The sequence below is a fragment of the Phyllobates terribilis genome, unplaced genomic scaffold (genome assembly GCF_046119375.1).
Source record: "Phyllobates terribilis strain yellow unplaced genomic scaffold, ASM4611937v1 Scaffold_404__1_contigs__length_1715579, whole genome shotgun sequence".
NCBI classification, from domain to species: domain Eukaryota; kingdom Metazoa; phylum Chordata; class Amphibia; order Anura; family Dendrobatidae; genus Phyllobates; species Phyllobates terribilis.
Genome location: NW_027363164.1, coordinates 662,025 through 676,524, shown reverse-complemented (window position 1 = coordinate 676,524; position 14,500 = coordinate 662,025). Strand labels below are relative to the sequence as shown.

Here is a 14,500-nt window from a genome sequence, read left to right as displayed (position 1 = left end):
ATAATTCTTTCTCTGCCTTTACAGGTAGCTGCCCTATCCAGAGGGATGAAAGGAGGATCACGGTCTCCATGCGCAACCCGCACACCCCAGGCCAAGACATCTGTACCTTCCTGAGACGCTTCTGTTTGGTTGTGAAGGAACCCTCTCACATCCTGAATGGACTCGGCTTCTGGACAGGTAAGTGGTCGGTGACCGTTAGACTTCACAGGGACCTGGCGTACTCAGACGGACTTCGGCACCTGCCCCCGACATTCTCCCTGGGCAACTCCTACGGCCTCATCTATTACCCGGACATGCCGCGGAACTGCAGGAGATGCGGCAAGAACGGCCACGAGATGAAGGACTGCAAGGAGGATGCCTGCAGGATTTGTCGAGTGACGGGACACAGCTCGAAGGACTGCCCGAAGAAGACGTCCTGCAACCTGTGTGGGCTGGCGGCTCATCTGTACAAGGATTGCCCCAGGCGTGAGAGATCCTGGGCATCGGTGGTTGCGACGACCCCAGCTACGGAGGACAAGGCCCCGACGACCAGGCCTGTGAAGGTCAAGGACGCGACGACCAAGGCCCCAGCGGCCAAGGCCGAGACGACCAAGGCCAAAGCGGTCAAGGAGTCGGTGGCCAAAGCCCCAGCGACGGTCCCAGCAGCTCCGAAGCAGAAGAAAAAGTCAAAGGAGGGTAAGAGTTCTGTCACCCCTCTCTCGATCCCTCCCCCTGCCACCCCCGTCCAATCCCCCCCCACCCCGGCCACCCCTGCTGAGGATTCCACTTCCTCTTCCTCCTTCCCCTACTCCTCAGCAGGTGTCCTTTCCCCTGCCCCGGCAGCCACTCTCCCTCCCCAGACCATGGTAGCGGTGGAATTAACCTTTCCTCCACCCGCCGCTATCTATTCCGAGGAGGATTTTCCCCTTCTTGTCTCCCCAGTTCCAACCCGGGGAAAGAGGAAGGTGGAGGACAGCCCTGCTACTGAATCCTCCAAAAAGAAGATTCTGGATTTCGTAGGCAAAAAGGAGGATACCCTCCCTGAGCCAGAAGAGATGGAGCACATGGTTGAGACCCTGGTGGCCGAGCCAGAAGAGGAGGAACTGGTGGTCGCCGAGATCGAGGCCGCGCTGCTTGACCAGATGGAGGAAGAGGGCCTGCTGGTGATCCCGTCACCAGCAGTCAACACCGACGAGGGACCACCCGACCGGAGTGGTAACTAAGGTGTATTGCCTGCGCTAACTTTTTCTTTTTTCCCTACATGATGGCTAATATTAACTTATTTTCCATTAATGTCAGGAGCATCAAGGACAAGTTCAGACGTCAGACTATTTATGCCTTCCTTACTTCCCAGTTGTGTGATGTTTATATGTTGCAGGAATGTTCCCTTCCCTCCTCTAGGTCCTTCAAACATCTGGCCAGGGAGTGGTCCCACGGTCCATCCTACTGGTCCGGTGGGGGTGACTGCAAGTCTGCGGGGGTCGCAATTCTGATCAGGGGGGGCGCATTCACGCTTGAGTCCGTCCAGGAGCTCATCTGCGGCAGGGCTCTTGTTGTAGATGGCAACTGGGCGGGAGAACCTGTCAGGTTCATCAACGTGTATGCGTCCCCACTGAAGAATGAGCGTTTGGAGCTTTTCCAGACCCTGCGGCTTCAGCTTGCCACCACCAGGACCTTAGTGATGGCCGGGGATTTCAACTGCCGGATCGAGGAGGACGGTCGTAGTTCTGGCACATCTGCCAAGTTGGACATCACGTCCAAGCTGCTCATCGAGATGGTAACCGAGGCCTCTCTTCAGGACGTGGTGGGCTCCATGGGGAGAGGCTCCACGAACTATTCGTGGAGCCGACCCGATGGCTCACTCCGCTCCAGGATTGACTTTGTGTTCACCTCTCGGGCAGTCAGGCAGAGTAGGCACTCGATGGTCTCCTGCTTCTTCTCCGACCACAGAGCCATTCACTTACAAGGTGTCCTCGGCGACGGTTTTCCGTCCGGCCCCGGCTCCTGGAAGCTGAATTGTGCTCTGCTGGCTCAGGATGAAGTCGTGGAGGAGCTGAGAGCAGCCTACGCAATGTGGCAGTCCTACAAGGGTAGCTTCCAAACAGTCTCTGATTGGTGGGAATATGTTAAACTTGAGTTTCGCTGTTTCTTTCAGGCCAAGGGTCGACAACAGGCGTGTGAGAAGAGGAGGGACTTCAGAGGGCTGCAGCGCGAGCTGCGGTCGCTGCAGGACCTTCTTCACTGCGGCTGGGACGTGAGGGAGGAGCTGGAGGAGACCAAGAAGAGCCTGAAAAGGCACTTTGAGGAGGAGTCCAAGCGAATCATCTTCCGTTCCAAAGTGGAGAATCTGGAGAAGGGTGAGAAATGTAACTCATTCTTTTTCAGGAAACTTCATGCCGGTCACACGCCCCTGAACGAGCTGCGAGACGAGAGCGGAAACATGCGACGTGGGAAGGAGGACGTGATGAGGGTCGTCAGCGACTTCTACAGCGAACTCTACTCCCACAAGACTACCGACCCCGACGCTGCTGATAAGTTCCTGTCAGGTATCACTAACCATCTTGATCCTGCAGGCACGGTAGCCTTGGACAAACCTCTGATGGTGGGCGAATTGCTCTCTGCCGCTAAATCCTTTAGGACCGGCAGGACCCCGGGCAGTGATGGTCTTCCAGCGGAGCTCTATGTAGCGCTGGGAGACCTCATCTGTCCGGACCTGTTGGACCTGTACGAGGAGATGGTGGTGGAGGGTAGAATGCCTCCATCTTTGAGGGAAGGAATGGTCACGATCCTGTACAAGCGGAAGGGAGAGAGGTGCGACCTGAGGAATTGGCGTCCCATCACTCTGCTCAACGTGGACTACAAGATCCTGGCCAAGACGATGGCGACACGACTTAAGACGGTCATCGGACGGATCATCCACCCGGACCAGACCTGCGGCATCCCTGGACGTCGCATCGCAGACAGCCTCGCTCTCGTGCGGGACACGGTCGAGTACATCAAGGTCCGCCGCGCACACGCGGCCCTGGTCTCCTTGGATCAGGAGAAGGCCTTCGACCGGGTTTCCCACGAGTTCATGGGCCGAGCTCTGCACCGGTTAGGTTTGGGTAACATGTTTTGTTCGTATGTCCGTCTGATGTATTTTGATATCCACAGCTCGGTGTTGGTGAACGGCTGGAAGACTGACCCCTTCCCTGTCCTCTCTGGGGTCAGACAAGGCTGCCCTCTATCACCTCTTCTTTTTGTTTGTGTTATAGAACTCTTCGCAGAGGCTATCGGGCAGAATGGAGAGATCAGAGGGATCACCGCACCGGGTCCGGGACGACACGAGGTCAAGTGCTCGCTCTACATGGACGACGTCACCGTCTTCCGCGCTGATCGTGGTTCAGTCGACGCCCTCGTCCAGACGTGTGAGAGGTTCGGCCGGGCTTCAGGGGCCAAAGTCAACTGCAGGAAGTCGGAAGCCATGCTCTTCGGGGATTGGCAGCCGGCCTCCTCCGCCCCCTTCCCCTTCAACATTCAACCGGATTTCCTCAAGGTGCTGGGAGTCTGGTTCGGGAAGGAAGGAGCGGCCCTCAAGTCCTGGCAAGAACGCTTGGCCAAGGTGAAGCAACGGATCGGACTCTGGAGCCTCAGACACCTCACTTGTGAGGGTAAGGCACTCGTCCTGCGTAATGAGCTCCTGCCCGTCTTGCAGTACACGGCGCAGGCCTGGCCCCCACACGTCACTGTGTGCAGGGCCATTACCAGGACAGTGTTTCACTTTGTCTGGGGATCCAAGATGGACAGAGTCAGGCGGGCCGTCATGTACAAGGAGCCTCGCAAGGGTGGGAAGGGCGTTCCAGATATCCCCACCCTCCTGCGATCCTCTTTTGTGTGTGATTGTGTCCGCCGGACTTTGCAAGTCAAGAATGGCTCCGCGGGCAGGTCCATGTCTCGCTTCTTCCTGCTTCCTCTTTGGAGGCGACTCGGCTGGGACAAGTGGGACAGCTCCTTCCCCTACAACTGGACGACGCCATGGTTCTACGGAGACGTCGTTCGATTTGTGGGGGAGCATCAACTGGAGGGACTCAAGCCCGACTTGTGGAAGCCCAAAACTATCCACAAGCTAATCAGAGCCAAGGATGACGTGGAGAACATCACAGGACTTCACCAGGACACGCTGGAGACTGTGTGGACAAATGTGTCGTCTGACAGGCTGACCAACGGGCACAAGGACTTGTCGTGGATGGCGATTCAAGGCGGACTGCCCGTCCGGTCATTCATGCATGCCCGGAACCTGTGCAAGACCCGGTACTGCCCAAGGTGCCCCTTCGTGGAGGAAACATCTTTGCACACTTTTTGGGACTGCGGATTTGCACAGCGCCTATTGACTGCACTTGAGGACGACCTGAGGAACTCTGTCCCCAGGGCGAGCCTATCGCACCATTCTGTGCTTTACGGACTCTTCCCTGGGGTTCATACCGTCGGAGCCATCCAGGAGGCTTGGCGCCTTATGAACTGCTTCAAGGATGCCGTTTGGGTCGCCAGGAACCGGCTCATCTTGAGGAGGGAGAGGATGTCCATCCAGGACTGCCGCAGGCTGATCCACAGCCTGCTCAGAGACTATTCCATCATGGACGGTCCGGAGGACGAGGACGAGGACTAAACCCCTCCTCCCCCTCTCCCCTTATGTGTCTTGTCTTTCAATAAAGCTTCGGGCCTGTGATTTTCCCCTCCACATCCCCTTTTTCCCAATCCCCATCCCTTATCACGGTTCGTCGTACTGTATTGATTGACATGCTTTTTCTTTCAGATTGAGTGTTTTGTGTAGCATAGGGGTGTGATGTGTCTAGTTAGTGCGTCGTATCCTCATGCTATGTAAATATGATAAAAAAAAAAAAAAAAAAAAAAAAATCTGTTCTTATCAGTTTAATATCTGATACGTCCCCTATCTGGGGACCATATATTAAATGGATTTTTAGAACAGGGAGATGGAAAAAGAGCTTGCTCTGTCCACTCCACGCATTGACCTGGTATTGCAGTATCTCCAGGACCGGTGCACCCCTTCTTTAATGCAGTTTCTAAAATCAGAAAGAATTGAATTCAATGTTTTTTGTTCATTTTGCTTGTTTGTCGGATTTTGGGATGGACTCTTTGGCTTTGCTTTTCTTCTCCTCATTGGATTTTTCATGTTCAAAGTTGCAGAAGCCAGATTACAAGCTCATTTTGGTTCAACTTCAGCAACTGTGCATTGCATTGCCATGTAATGTGATGCAATGCTATCTTTCTAGCTCTCCCTTTTTACTTCCTTTTGGATAAACAGACATATTAGGCAAGCATTTTGGAGCTTTCACCTAAATAACTACAGGTGGTGAGATAAGCTGCACAATATAATTGACCTTTCAGTATATTGTTGCACACACACCATCTATTTAGCAAATGCCCTTGTTATCAACAGCAGCCTTTTAAACTCACCTGAGCTAACAGGTATGTGCGCTGGTTACTCTGCTGCGCTTAAAATTTCTTTTTTGGTTTGCTACAATGCCTTTTCTGAAACGTTGTCTCCTTCTGCTGGAACACTGACTTCTTTCATTTAATGCCTGCAGACTATAAAAGAGAACCCAACCCAAAAAGTTTGGTTGATTAGTCTGTGGCATTCTGTTAAACTGTTGCTTATGGCGGTCTCTGTGAGCTTCTCAGCGACATTCAGCCAGCCAGGTATCCTGCCTGCAGTAGATGGAATGTGGCAATGGAACGCTGGCTGCGCGTGTCATAATAGGCTCTGAGCCTTTATATACCTGTGCACAGCAGCAGCCACCTTCAGTCTGCTGCTGGACAGCCAGCAGCAGCAGCAGCAGGAGAGGTATGTAATCAGGAGCCCTCCTGCTAAGGGTAGACAGCTGCTCGTTCCACCCCACCCCCCGCCTTAATTGGTTCTCCTCCCTTCCAACGGTGTTGAGGCGGGTGGGAACAGCAGGGGGTGAAGGTGCTGTGTTTAAAGAGGTGGAGTTATGCAGATCTAAAACGCGTGGATTGCAGCAGCAGCAAGCCGAAAAGTGCAGGCATGTAAGGGATCTAGAGGTTGACAACATGTCTTCTTAACGGGAGTCCAGGAGCTCATCTCCACAAATGGACTTTTCAAGATCCTTGGGTGGCTCCGTAGTTTGAAACCAATTCTGGTTATCGCTTCTCGGCCTTTTGGCTAAGATCAAGTGTAGTATCTGTTCTTATCAGTTTAATATCTGATACGTCCCCTATCTGGGGACCATATATTAAATGGATTTTTAGAACAGGGAGATGGAAAAAGAGCTTGCTCTGTCCACTCCACGCATTGACCTGGTATTGCAGTATCTCCAGGACCGGTGCACCCCTTCTTTAATGCAGTTTCTAAAATCAGAAAGAATTGAATTCAATGTTTTTTGTTCATTTTGCTTGTTTGTCGGATTTTGGGATGGACTCTTTGGCTTTGCTTTTCTTCTCCTCATTGGATTTTTCATGTTCAAAGTTGCAGAAGCCAGATTACAAGCTCATTTTGGTTCAACTTCAGCAACTGTGCATTGCATTGCCATGTAATGTGATGCAATGCTATCTTTCTAGCTCTCCCTTTTTACTTCCTTTTGGATAAACAGACATATTAGGCAAGCATTTTGGAGCTTTCACCTAAATAACTACAGGTGGTGAGATAAGCTGCACAATATAATTGACCTTTCAGTATATTGTTGCACACACACCATCTATTTAGCAAATGCCCTTGTTATCAACAGCAGCCTTTTAAACTCACCTGAGCTAACAGGTATGTGCGCTGGTTACTCTGCTGCGCTTAAAATTTCTTTTTTGGTTTGCTACAATGCCTTTTCTGAAACGTTGTCGCCTTCTGCTGGAACACTGACTTCTTTCATTTAATGCCTGCAGACTATAAAAGAGAACCCAACCCAAAAAGTTTGGTTGATTAGTCTGTGGCATTCTGTTAAACTGTTGCTTATGGCGGTCTCTGTGAGCTTCTCAGCGACATTCAGCCAGCCAGGTATCCTGCCTGCAGTAGATGGAATGTGGCAATGGAACGCTGGCTGCGCGTGTCATAATAGGCTCTGAGCCTTTATATACCTGTGCACAGCAGCAGCCACCTTCAGTCTGCTGCTGGACAGCCAGCAGCAGCAGCAGCAGGAGAGGTATGTAATCAGGAGCCCTCCTGCTAAGGGTAGACAGCTGCTCGTTCCACCCCACCCCCCGCCTTAATTGGTTCTCCTCCCTTCCAACGGTGTTGAGGCGGGTGGGAACAGCAGGGGGTGAAGGTGCTGTGTTTAAAGAGGTGGAGTTATGCAGATCTAAAACGCGTGGATTGCAGCAGCAGCAAGCCGAAAAGTGCAGGCATGTAAGGGATCTAGCGGTTGACAACATGTCTTCTTAACGGGAGTCCAGGAGCTCATCTCCACAAATGGACTTTTCAGGATCCTTGGGTGGCTCCGTAGTTTGAAACCAATTCTGGTTATCGCTTCTCGGCCTTTTGGCACGATCTATCAGGTTTACCTGTGTGGTCTTGCCTGTGAGGTGCTCTTGGTACCCTTTCTCTCGGCCTGGGGGGATCGTTCCTCTTCGGAGGGACTTAACCCCCCTGCTGCTATTGGGAGGAAGGATTAGTCCGGGAGCAACGGGAAGGGATCCCATGAAGGCTTGCGCCTTTCAGAGAGAAGAGTCGGTACGTTCCTGAGTGAAGGATGCCGGCAACGCTCACATATTCATCGGGTGATGCCCGGATGCGGAACACCGTGAGGATTGAAGTTGGAGCAGGATCGAGGACGGAGAAAAACTTGGACTACATCTGCCATAGGATTCTGCTTGGAGTTCTGGAGTTTCGGCGGGAAGACATATTCTGCTTCCAGGACAATGAGTACAAGGGGACTTACACCATCACCTTCAAGAGCCAGGGATGCTGTCACCAACTCGTACAAAAGGTAAATGAGAAAAACTACTTAGATGAATTGGATGGACTAACCTTTTGTCTCTTGTATGCCTATGACGAGATCCCTATCGTGGTGCATTTCCCGAACCCCTTTGTGGAAGCTGCAGACATCTCAACCTACCTTATCCGTTATTGTGATGATCTGAGATACCTGGGCACTGTGAAGAACGCGGTAGGCTTCTGGTGCGGCAAGAGGAGGTACATGGCCCGTCTAAAGAGGGACCCAAGCGGAGTGGGAGGAATGCTACACCCTCCCTCAACATTTGTGATCGGTAAGAGCAGAGGCTACTTATTTTACCCTGGAATGCCGGTATGTTGCAGGAACTGTGGACAAATGGGTCATACCCAAACGTCCTGCACGGGCAGGAAAGTAGACCGCTGCAATAATTGCAGCTGTTACGGACATTTAATGAAGGACTGTCCCGCTGGGAGGAAATGCAATCTTTGTGGTGAGGCGGGGCACATGTTCCGAGGATGCCCCAACAGGACCAGGACCAGGACCTACGCAGAAGCTGCATCTTCTGCAGCTGAGCCGATGCGCCCGCCGGTCTTCACTGGCGGGCCGGCGTCGGAGGGCGGTTCGAAGGGCGAGAAGGCTGGGATGGAGCAGGGAGCCGGAGGCCCCTCTGGGGCGGCCCCTGCATCGAAGTCCCTTAACGCTGGGCGGACCTCGCATGGACCGGAGCGGAGGGGTCCTCCTTCTGGGAGGGTATCCTCCGTGTCGATGGTTCCCGATACCGATCCTGTTGGGCTGGAGGGTGGTGCCCCTGTGCGGTTGGCTACAGGGGACCACGCAGCGATGGCCTCAGGATCTTCCAGGGCGATTAGCCAGCCAGATGAGGGGGCTTTGCTTCTAGGTGGCGAACATCAGGGAATCTGTGTTGGTAATCTTATCCTGATGGACCAGTCTCTCCCCCTGGAGGAGGTGGAGGAAGAGGAGGACTGCACCAGTGACCTGGTGGAGTCTGCCCCGAAAAAGAGACGGAATGTCGAAGCCCCAGCGTCTCCTGGAATGTGGCTGGGAACCGTGACCTACGAGGGGGCAACCGCCGGCTCACAGAATATCGAGTCGTTTGGGTCCTCTAGCCCGGATGTCCTGGAGCAATTTAACATACAGGGCTTTGAGTCAGGTGTCCTCATGGAAGATCCACCACCCTGACCTATGAATGCCCACATTAAGACTTGTCTCACTGAATGTGAGGTCATTAAAGAGCCCAGTTCGTAGGGCTGCTCTATTTAAGTACTTAGAAACCACTGACTTTGACATATGTTTATTACAGGAATGCGGGATACAACATGCACTAAATTATAATGACATCAAGACAGATTGGAGACTGGGGCCCTCCATCTGGTCTGGCTCCAATGACAACAAGTCAGCGGGGGTGGGCTTCCTCTGTCGTGGGAGAAATATTACTATAAATACTGTCACAGAAATAGTACCAGGCAGAGTGGTTTTAGTGCATTTTAAATTTAATGGTTTTACCCTACGTGTAATGAATGTTTATGCTTCCCCTGATAAGCAAGAGAGAATTAATTTATTTGGGATATTGCCATTGTACTGTACTGGGTCATCTCCCCTGATCGTAGGGGGTGATTTTAATTGTCTTTGTGCTAGTGAACAACGAGCGGGGGGTGACCCTTTGCGCAAATTGGATAAGTCATGTCATCTATTGAAAGATTTTATAACTGATTTTAAATTATGCGATGCGTGGAGGTCACTTCTGCCGACGGACCCTGGTTATACGTGGTCCGGAAGAGGGGTGTCTTCCAGGATCGATTTTATTTTCCTATCAGATGATTTTAACCCTGTAAAATGTGTTTTAACATCAAATATATTTTCTGACCATAAGGGCTTGGAGGTGCACCTAGAATACCGGGATGAACAGAGGGTCAACAGGGGCCTCTGGCGTCTAAGTACTTACCTGCTGGAGGACCCTCTGATTCGACAAGACTTTGGTAAAGCCTATCAAGCCTGGCGGCGACAAAAACCTTCTGATGCCCCTATGGTAACCTGGTGGGAAAATTTGAAAAAAAAAATCAGAATGTTTTTTATAAAAGCAGGGAGACGTAAAGCCAGAGAGAAAAAAAGATGTTTTAGTGATCTTAACACCAAACTGCAAACACTTTTTAAATTCAAAGAGCTAGGTGTGGAGGTGGGAGATGATATTGCTAGCCTAAAAACTGAAATTCAGAACTGCATAGACACAAAGGGGAAAGAGATTATTTTTAACTCTAGAGTGCAGCACTTGGAGGAGGGGGAGAAGTGCTCTCGCTTCTTCTTCAAAAAAGTCATGGATAAAAGAGAAGTGATCACAAATCTAGAGGGTGAAACATCTATGCAGGGAATGTTGAATGCTACTTTTAACTTTTATAAGCATCTTTTTAGTAAAAAGTGTATAGATGAGTCCTTTTTATCTGATGCTCTTAATGATCTCGATTTTAAGTTAAATTTTACAGACCAGGAGTTTTTAGAACGCGATATTGTTTTAGAGGAATTATTTTATGTTTTTAAAAGTTTCTCTAAGGGTAAAGCACCTGGGTGTGACGGACTACCTGTAGAATTTTACCTTACTTTTTGGGACATTTTAAAAGAGGACCTTTTTATGCTTTTTAAAGAAGTTTTTATTTCTGAACAGTTGCCATTTTCGTGGAGGAGAGGAGTGGTGTCTTTGATATATAAAAAAGGTGACCGCAGTACTCTAGCGAATTGGAGACCCATAACTCTCCTAAATGTTGATTACAAGGTACTTGCTAAGGTGGTTGCTGACCGGCTCAGGAGTGTCATTGCCAAACTGATCCGGCCTGAGCAGGTTTGTAGTGTACCAGGCAGAAGTATTTCAGAGGTTTTAAACGTATTAAGGGATGTAATTTGGTATTCCAGAGACCGGGGTCAAAATGTAGCTCTTTTAGCCCTAGATTTTGAAAAAGCTTTCGATAGAGTCTCTCATAGATTTCTTTTTAGAGTTTTAAAAAGAATGGGTATCCCTAATATGCTTTTAAATTGTATTAAGATTTTATATAAAAATTGTTTTAGTCAAATTTCTCTTAATGGCTTTTTAACAGATGGAGTTCCCCTTGAGTCCGGAGTGAAGCAGGGATGCCCCTTGTCGCCCATCCTGTTCATCTGCGCCATGGAGCCCCTGCTGAGCGCAATAAGAAAAGACAAAGTGATTAGAGGGGTTCCTGTTCCTGGCGGAGGTGGCAGTGATGTGAGAGTCTTTGGCTACATGGATGACGTGACGGTTGTGTGCGTGGACCCTGCTTCCCTCCGGAGGGCGGTGTTGCGCATTGATTTTTTTTCCCAGGCATCCGGTTTTAAACTTAATTTAAATAAATCTGAATGTCTGACTTTGGGATCCTGGGACACCGCCCAACTCCCGCAGCTCACTATAAAACGAGACAATGTAAAAATTCTTGGAGTTGTTTTTAACGAGGAGAATGTGGGAACTCAAAGCTGGGAGAATGTCATAGAAAAAATGTCAAAGAAAATATCATTTTGGGGTTTGAGGTCCCTAACAATGGAGGGGAAAATTTTAATTATAAAATCAGTGTTGTTACCCCTCATACTGTATATAGCTATGGTGTACCCCCCCTCTGATGTTTTAATTAAAAAAATGACTAGGATGATCTTTATGTTTTTATGGAACTCCAAAATGGAAAAATTAAGGCGAGAAATAATGAGGAAGAATAAAATGAACGGCGGAAGGGATGTCCCCGATTTACATATTTATTTGCATTTAAATTATTTCTGCTTTTGTTTCAAACATTTTAATGGTAATAGTGCGCTAAGTTATTTTTTAAAATATACTTGTGGGATGATTTTTAAAAGATGGTTTAAGTTGTCGTTGAATTCCCCTGTTTTACTATGCCCCCCCAAACACCAAGCAATCTTAGAAAAGACTGTTCGATTTTATAGCCTTGGTGATTTTAATATGGACATTTTTAAAGACCGCAAGAAGCTTTTATCTTTTCTGAGGAGGAATGAAGATGTGACCCCCATAGTAAATTTCTCAGAAGAGAGATCGAAGCAAGTTTGGAAGAATGTCTTCGGGAAATTCTTAGCAAATGGACATAAGGATATTGCATGGATGGTGGTCCACCAGTGCCTCCCCACCAGAGAGTTTCAACACAGGAGAGGCCTGGTGGCCAGAGCAAAATGCCCCAGAGACACATGTGTTTATGACGAAACCACCTTGCACCTTATGTGGAATTGCCCATTTGCACAGGAACTTTGGCACAAAGTTATGATTCTTTTAAAATGGACTTGCGGTTTAAGAGATTTTAACCATGAATATGTTTTATATGGCCTTTTTAAATGTCCGACCCCTCAACAGTATTGTATATGTTGGTGTATGATTAACTGTTTTAAAGACGCCCTTTGGAAGGCACGCAATATTTTACTTTTTAAACGTGATGCTATTTCTGTGAAGGATTGTCTTAAAATTGCTTTTAGCCAGATGTATATTTATTACTTGAGGGATGTCAAATGTATTGGGAGAAGGGATGCCAATCGTATATGGGGTTTTTATGGGTGGAATTCTGTGTTTTAATAATGTACTGTTTGTGTTGTTGTTTTTGATTGTAAACGATCTTTTACGCACTTAATAAAATATGTTGAAACCTGAAAAAAAAAAAAAAAAAAAATCTGTTCTTATCAGTTTAATATCTGATACGTCCCCTATCTGGGGACCATATATTAAATGGATTTTTAGAACAGGGAGATGGAAAAAGAGCTTGCTCTGTCCACTCCACGCATTGACCTGGTATTGTAGTATCTCCAGGACCGGTGCACCCCTTCTTTAATGCAGTTTCTAAAATCAGAAAGAATTGAATTCAATGTTTTTTGTTCATTTTGCTTGTTTGTCGGATTTTGGGATGGACTCTTTGGCTTTGCTTTTCTTCTCCTCATTGGATTTTTCATGTTCAAAGTTGCAGAAGCCAGATTACAAGCTCATTTTGGTTCAACTTCAGCAACTGTGCATTGCATTGCCATGTAATGTGATGCAATGCTATCTTTCTAGCTCTCCCTTTTTACTTCCTTTTGGATAAACAGACATATTAGGCAAGCATTTTGGAGCTTTCACCTAAATAACTACAGGTGGTGAGATAAGCTGCACAATATAATTGACCTTTCAGTATATTGTTGCACACACACCATCTATTTAGCAAATGCCCTTGTTATCAACAGCAGCCTTTTAAACTCACCTGAGCTAACAGGTATGTGCGCTGGTTACTCTGCTGCGCTTAAAATTTCTTTTTTGGTTTGCTACAATGCCTTTTCTGAAACGTTGTCTCCTTCTGCTGGAACACTGACTTCTTTCATTTAATGCCTGCAGACTATAAAAGAGAACCCAACCCAAAAAGTTTGGTTGATTAGTCTGTGGCATTCTGTTAAACTGTTGCTTATGGCGGTCTCTGTGAGCTTCTCAGCGACATTCAGCCAGCCAGGTATCCTGCCTGCAGTAGATGGAATGTGGCAATGGAACGCTGGCTGCGCGTGTCATAATAGGCTCTGAGCCTTTATATACCTGTGCACAGCAGCAGCCACCTTCAGTCTGCTGCTGGACAGCCAGCAGCAGCAGCAGCAGGAGAGGTATGTAATCAGGAGCCCTCCTGCTAAGGGTAGACAGCTGCTCGTTCCACCCCACCCCCCGCCTTAATTGGTTCTCCTCCCTTCCAACGGTGTTGAGGCGGGTGGGAACAGCAGGGGGTGAAGGTGCTGTGTTTAAAGAGGTGGAGTTATGCAGATCTAAAACGCGTGGATTGCAGCAGCAGCAAGCCGAAAAGTGCAGGCATGTAAGGGATCTAGAGGTTGACAACATGTCTTCTTAACGGGAGTCCAGGAGCTCATCTCCACAAATGGACTTTTCAGGATCCTTGGGTGGCTCCGTAGTTTGAAACCAATTCTGGTTATCGTTTCTCGGCCTTTTGGCTAAGATCAAGTGTAGTATCTGTTCTTATCAGTTTAATATCTGATACGTCCCCTATCTGGGGACCATATATTAAATGGATTTTTAGAACAGGGAGATGGAAAAAGAGCTTGCTCTGTCCACTCCACGCATTGACCTGGTATTGCAGTATCTCCAGGACCGGTGCACCCCTTCTTTAATGCAGTTTCTAAAATCAGAAAGAATTGAATTCAATGTTTTTTGTTCATTTTGCTTGTTTGTCGGATTTTGGGATGGACTCTTTGGCTTTGCTTTTCTTCTCCTCATTGGATTTTTCATGTTCAAAGTTGCAGAAGCCAGATTACAAGCTCATTTTGGTTCAACTTCAGCAACTGTGCATTGCATTGCCATGTAATGTGATGCAATGCTATCTTTCTAGCTCTCCCTTTTTACTTCCTTTTGGATAAACAGACATATTAGGCAAGCATTTTGGAGCTTTCACCTAAATAACTACAGGTGGTGAGATAAGCTGCACAATATAATTGACCTTTCAGTATATTGTTGCACACACACCATCTATTTAGCAAATGCCCTTGTTATCAACAGCAGCCTTTTAAACTCACCTGAGCTAACAGGTATGTGCGCTGGTTACTCTGCTGCGCTTAAAATTTCTTTTTTGGTTTGCTACAATGCC

General features: G+C 48.3%; 3 non-coding genes and 1 pseudogene across 3 annotated transcripts; all 4 read left to right on the top strand.

Moving 5' to 3' along the window:
- Nucleotides 1-4,840: 4,840 nt before the first annotated feature.
- On the top strand, nucleotides 4,841-5,025 carry LOC141225119 (U2 spliceosomal RNA). The gene has a single exon (XR_012292434.1). It is a non-coding gene; the product is annotated as a U2 spliceosomal RNA (small nuclear RNA).
- A 1,115-nt stretch (nucleotides 5,026-6,140) lies between these two features.
- Nucleotides 6,141-6,331, top strand: LOC141225360 (U2 spliceosomal RNA). Its single transcript, XR_012292634.1, has one exon. It is a non-coding gene; the product is annotated as a U2 spliceosomal RNA (small nuclear RNA).
- Nucleotides 6,332-12,506: 6,175 nt separating this feature from the next.
- Nucleotides 12,507-12,715, top strand: LOC141225116 (U2 spliceosomal RNA; annotated as a pseudogene).
- Nucleotides 12,716-13,830: 1,115 nt separating this feature from the next.
- LOC141225538 (U2 spliceosomal RNA) lies at nucleotides 13,831-14,021 on the top strand. Its single transcript, XR_012292810.1, has one exon. It is a non-coding gene; the product is annotated as a U2 spliceosomal RNA (small nuclear RNA).
- Nucleotides 14,022-14,500: the final 479 nt, after the last annotated feature.